Genomic DNA, 6,110 nt, shown 5'->3' with positions numbered 1-6,110 from the left:
TGAACGATTATCTTCGTCAATTTTTATTTTGCCTTTCGTCCACGGTGTCCATATGATGGGATCTCGGGTGCCCGCTATATTTCGCTAACTCAAGAGCGGATCCAGTCTTACTCGAGAGCCTCCAAAAGAAGATAAGAACGAGAAGAACTGCCAGCGCAATGCGGGTGTACGAACGCGCTCCGTCGACGTCTACGCGTCTCGGCAAAGACTCCACCATGATTAGCAGCTCCCAGTCCGGCTTTCCCGAAGCCAGCCCTCCGCCCAATGAACGCCGGGACGCGCGCACTCGAACCAAGCTCGCCGCCGAGGCCATCTCGTGCCTGGCCGTCGTCGTGGGGTGCATCATCTTCCTCTGGGGCATCTCGCAAAAAATGAAGCTCTTACAATTCAACGTGAGGAGCGCAACACCCGTGCCGGCTGAGGAGCCCTCCTGCTGCCTCGCCTTCCTGGAAAGCCTCAACGTCGACCGGGACCAGAGCCCGTGCAACGACTTTCAGAGCTACGTCTGCCCACGCAACGTGAGCCAGACGTTCAGCTTCCGCTGGAACACGTGGAACGCGCGAGAAGCTCTGGATCGTTCTCGAGACCATCCGGAGGCGCTCTCCGGAAGGATGCTTGCCGTCCTGCGTGCGCAGTGCGAAGCTCTGCTGGACCACGGACCCCGGCGGTTCGTGAGGGCGATGGGACCTGCCATGCTGCACGCCGCCCAGGTGCCACGCTCTGCGAACGCTGACCAGCTCTTGCTGTTCATGGCGTTTGTATCACTCAAGCTGCTGGTCAAGATGCCCGTACATATCTCCATCGTGGACACGTTCTACCCCACGCTTCGAGTTGAGGTCCCACTAGCGGATCTTGTTTCCACCTTCTCGTTCTTCAACCACACCTGTTCTGAATGCATCGACGACGTTCTAGACGTGGCGCAAGATCACACAGGAAACTCAATACGCCGCACAGATTTCTTTGCCTTCGAGGCGAGTTTCACTCAGCTGCTCGACAGCGGCGTATCGACCTGTGGTCCCAACTTGTTTCAGTCACTGGGTGCCCGAAGGGCCTGGGAGACGCTGACCCTAGACATCTTCGAAGCTTACTCTCAACAGGTTCGAGTAGTCTGCACTGACCGGCCAGCTCTCATCTCAGCAGTTTTCAAAGAGTTCGCGACAAGTGGCAAACCAGCACTTTCTTTGGCATCAATAATTGGGCATGCTCTGGCGTCGATATATCAGGAACTAAATGCAAACACCACTGCCAATGCCGCTCACAACTCCGAGAGCCGTTGCTTGCTCCACTCGGGCCTCCCGAACTTATGGATCAACTTTTACACTGAAGTGGCTGTTACTGCGCCCAAGAATAGGTACATGAGGAAAATCTTCGCAAGAGTTACCACCGCGTTGAAGGCTACTGCTTCTGCCCTCCTACCCCAAGAAGACCACGATGAGTTGGTGAATTATATGCGACACCTGAGTCCGTTCTTGCCATGGCGTATTTCCCCGCGCGACATTCCTCCACCGATAATTTCGGCGAATTTCAGCACGAATTTCCTTCTGATTAAGGACTACGAATTTCGGCTTTACGTCACCTGGAGGCGCAGGCGTTTTTCCAGGTGGTTAGTGACCGACAAGTCAGTGTACGTCTCTGAGCCGTATATTGTTGTGACTCCTTTGGCCTATGCCCTACTCGATGTCCGTGATAAGCGCAAAAGCCTTATGAACCTTCCAGTAGTCGGCGTTCCAATGGCCAAGGCGATCTGGTCCTACTTGTTTGAGAAGGAAAGGAATTGGCTTGTTGCGATGCTGAAGAACAATAGCTCAAACCTCTCTTGTTTCCCTGAAGTCGGGAACAGCCTGACGGAGCGCAAAAACATGATAGAAAATGCGCTTGCACTGAGGACAGTTCTCAACGCCGTGCGCATTGATGGATGGAAGAATCCCGTGAATGTCTCCAGTCACTGGCAAGAAGTTACTGCAAGTCACATCATCTTCCTCAGACTGGGTAACTCTCTTTGCGACGGAAAAGACGGTGACATTTGGCGACAACTTAATATTGTGCTACGACAGAATCCGTCATTCTCAAACGCTTTCAAGTGCCCAGACTATTTGAAGACGAATCTGTCGGACTGCTACAATCTTGTTAACAGTGGTGCTTCATGAGAAGACTTAAGTTTGAAACTAGTCTTCATACTCTTGGAGTCGGTCGTTGTGCTAGGTATTGTTTTCTTTAATTTATGTGGCGTTCCACTGGCGTTTTTCTTTCGCTCCTTGCTATTACTCTTGTAGCGATAGCTACATTGCAGTAGCATTTCGAGCCTTAAGCATGGCGGTGGCGGCGCCACCACGCCACCACCCTGAGGCTGCGCCGCCACACTGTCACATGGTTGGTCACGTGGTGCAAAGCAGCTGCCGGCGGCGCGCCGCCATGGTTGGTCACGTGGCTGGTCACGTGATGCGGAGCAGCTGCTGCTGCCGGCGGCGCGGTGCGCCGGCGAAACCGAGCTGCAACAGCTGTGCGCATGCGCTGTGTCAAGTGGGAGGAAGTTGAGGAGGAGGAGGATAAGCTTTATTTTCGGCGACCAAGGTAGCAGCGACTGATCAATCCAGTACAGACAGCCGTCTCCTCCACCTATGGCAGGCCCGCGAAAGAATGTCAAACCGCTGGAAAACACAACGCCACAATAGGAGGGACGAAGATGAAGAAGGAACGCCCAGAGAAACGGTTTGAGCGACGAAAGGGGGGGTGGGGGTGGACTGAGTTTGCAATTCAACTGAGCAAGTTCCACTCGGCCAGCTGTAGCTATCGCGTCACTCCAGGTTTAACCAGAGCTAAACCACCACCAAATTTTTTTTTTGAACGACAACCAATTTGAATTGTGCCTTGAGTGTTCCTTCCACGTGTCACACAAAAGAGTTCAGTGAAGAATGCAGCCACCTTGTCCGAAATGTCGCTGAGAACGAAAAGGAGCTCTTTTTGGAAAAAAGTATTATGCTTCTCTTGGATAGCGTATGCAGCGCTCTACTTTATAGTTCCACATTTGCTACTGCCTTTCAGGATTATCCTGACACATATGTTGACTCCTGCAGTTCTGATAAACTGTTACGAATGCAACCGAACGCGAACTACAGCGGCTAAATCTTTAGCTGCAGGACGGCCGCGTTATCCGTGACGCTGCAGCTTTTGGCGGAGCAAACACGAAAATATCAAATCTAAGCACAGCTTGAGGGTAATAAAATGTAATGAAAGCTAGCGAGGCTAGCGAGCCTAGCTAGCCTAGCTACAGGCTAGCGAGCCTAGCTAGAGATTTGACCGGCTATACTTTGTCTTGCACACTTGGTGCAATGTTGACTCGAGTAAATACAATGTGCAAACGAAGACAACCATCAAACGAGTAATATGTCTTGCGAAAGCGGTCAGTGGGGCAGTCAGGATCGATTTTTTGGCAGGATAGCCTATCATTGTTCTTACAGTCTGCCGGCCTTGCAAGGGGAGCCAATATCTCGATTGAAGCCACTAAACCGGGAACTCAATTCTCCAAATGGCTTCAGCTGTTCAATAATTCAGCCGTACATATCAGCGGGACATCTGCTCTGTTTTGCATTCGCCGGTTTCTCGCTCTCGTTCTGGGTGACTGAAGACTTGGCTAACACAGCGTGTCATGCTGTAGTGAAAAAAAAAACTGTGGGCTACCAAAAAATTTACAGAGCGCGTTGCCTCAAAGACGTACAAAGTCACGGTGCAGCTATTGCCAGAGCAACTGTTTAGATACATACATGCAAATGTGCAGCCTTTGTCAAAAGTGCAGAGGCAGGTAAGTCTGCTTCTGGGCCATGTTCTTGTGTGGTTCGTTATGCATCACAAGCGCTTCAAATTTCTTGAAGGCAAGAGTAGTCCTGATGCTCTCACATAAAAAATTTACGACTTCCACGGACGTTACAAAAGCCCCACCACACAGCTTAGAAACCAACACTTGCTCTTTACTGTTAATTTTACTTTTTTTTGCATTTGAGAAACATGGGCACCATAGCTTCGGTGATCAATTTAGCATAGTATCTTTGCACGCGTCTTTAGGTATGCTTTGCAGACAAGATGTACTACCGCTCAATCGTTGCTCTCTTGATTCCTTCATGGGGAGGGGCAAAATTCTTTGCTGTGTGCTTTCTTTTGACTGATGCTGCGGACATTGGTAGACACGTACACCACGTGAAATTCACCTCCGCGCGGTAATTTATAATTGAGTTTTTTTTTTCATAGGTTTTGGTTTCGATTTCTTCACCTGTACGGTTGTTGCGATGTCTGAAATATGTTTGAGCAACGTTTAAATATACACTAATAAGTATAGTATAGTACAGTATAATATAGTATAATATAATATAGTAAATGTAGTATAGTATAGTATAGTATAGTATAGTATAGTATAGTATAGTATAGTATAGTATAGTATAGTATAGTATAGTATAGAACAGCATAGAGTAGCAGACAAGGGAATGGAATGAGGTGCTCGTTATGACGTACTACATGATGGGAGCCAACAGTCAGCGAAACCAGAAAACATGGGGGATGGTTTTCTTTTAATTTGTAGTTCTCATCAATAGAAGATTAATAAAATCAGAAGAAAAGCGACCACATATCGCCAGTGGAATGCGAAATTCGGAGATCATGGGTTCGGATTCTACCGGCAACATGTGGTTGTTTTTCTTCTGCTTTTATTAATCTCCCACGGTGAAAACTACAAATTAGAAAAAAACATCCTCTGTGCTGCTTGGTTTCGATGACTGTTGGCTCCCGTCATGTATAGTATAGTATAGTATAGTATAGTATAGTATAGTATAGTATAGTATAGTATAGTATAGAATAGTATAGTATAGTATAGTATAGTATAGTATAGTATAGTATAGTATAGTATAGTATAGTATAGTATCCGTCTATCTATAAACCTTGGGTTGCAGGTCATGAGGCATAAAAAAACTCAAATAGAAGCACTGGTCCGTCGTTTATTTCCCTCTATTACGCTCTCCTATCCAAGGAGCCAGAATGACAACGTGAAAAAAAACAGCTTACATGAATACTGCATTATTGGTGTCTTTCACGTGATGTCAAAAATACTTGCAACCTCAGAGTCAGTTCTCAAGTGATGAAACAAAAACAAACTACGTAAAGGATAAAATTCAATATCAAATTGAACTTTAATTGAAAACAAAACTACTCACAACATCAGGGTCAGTTCTAAAAGTGATAAAACAAACTACATAAATGATAAAATTCAATCTCAAATTGAACTTTAAATTGAAAACAGGGCGAATGCGGATTCTACGCCGTGACCCATACGTACTAATGTCTTACACATTTTTGCAAAAAGAAAAGCTTGGAGGCTACGCCGATGTGCGCCTGCGTGACCATACTACATGTAGTATTTTTTAGTGTCGTAGATAAGTTCTCTTTGGGCTTGTCTTTGGGCTTCTCTTAACGGAGTTCCAACAGAGGCCCATTTATTAACGCGATAACATTAAAGGCCTCACTGGGGAAAAACAATGCTTTGTCGGCCATAAAATTCTCCCATTAGTTGGAGGGATATGACTTCACCAGAGCGGATAATCCTTACTGGCTGGAGTGAAGTGACGTCACAAGACCGCAGATGACGTCACTTCCGGTAAACTTACCAACCACGTCTAACGCTATCGCATTGCACATAAGGTAGGCGTCACTCTGCATTTTCTTCGAACATGTCATCTGTTCTTGTTGATACATAGATGCGCACCGCTATCAGGTTGAGTTTAAACCTGTACACCTGTACTGGTGAGGTGTGCTCCGACTGAAGCCCATCAATACTACAAGGCTTGCTTTAAAAGTGAGGCTGGCCCGTTTCACAACAGCCGGTATCTGCAAAGGTGCACCTGTGCTCAGGATAAGTACAGGTGCAAAGCAGGCAAGACTCCGTTGCGCAGATGTGCACCTGTATGCTTCAGTGGACAGAACAGCAATAATGGCTGGGCACTCAAACTGGAGACAGCGGGGGACTGGAGACAGCACAGTCAAAATGTGACCGTAAAATGCACTTCATGCATTAAAAACGCGCAAGAAAATAAATTGGAACATCCACTCCTGTAAGAATATTCCAATAT

Source organism: Amblyomma americanum, chromosome 7 (genome assembly GCF_052857255.1).
Source record: "Amblyomma americanum isolate KBUSLIRL-KWMA chromosome 7, ASM5285725v1, whole genome shotgun sequence".
NCBI lineage: Eukaryota > Metazoa > Arthropoda > Arachnida > Ixodida > Ixodidae > Amblyomma > Amblyomma americanum.
The sequence above is the reverse complement of the archived record's forward strand: the minus strand, read 5'-3'. Positions refer to the sequence as shown.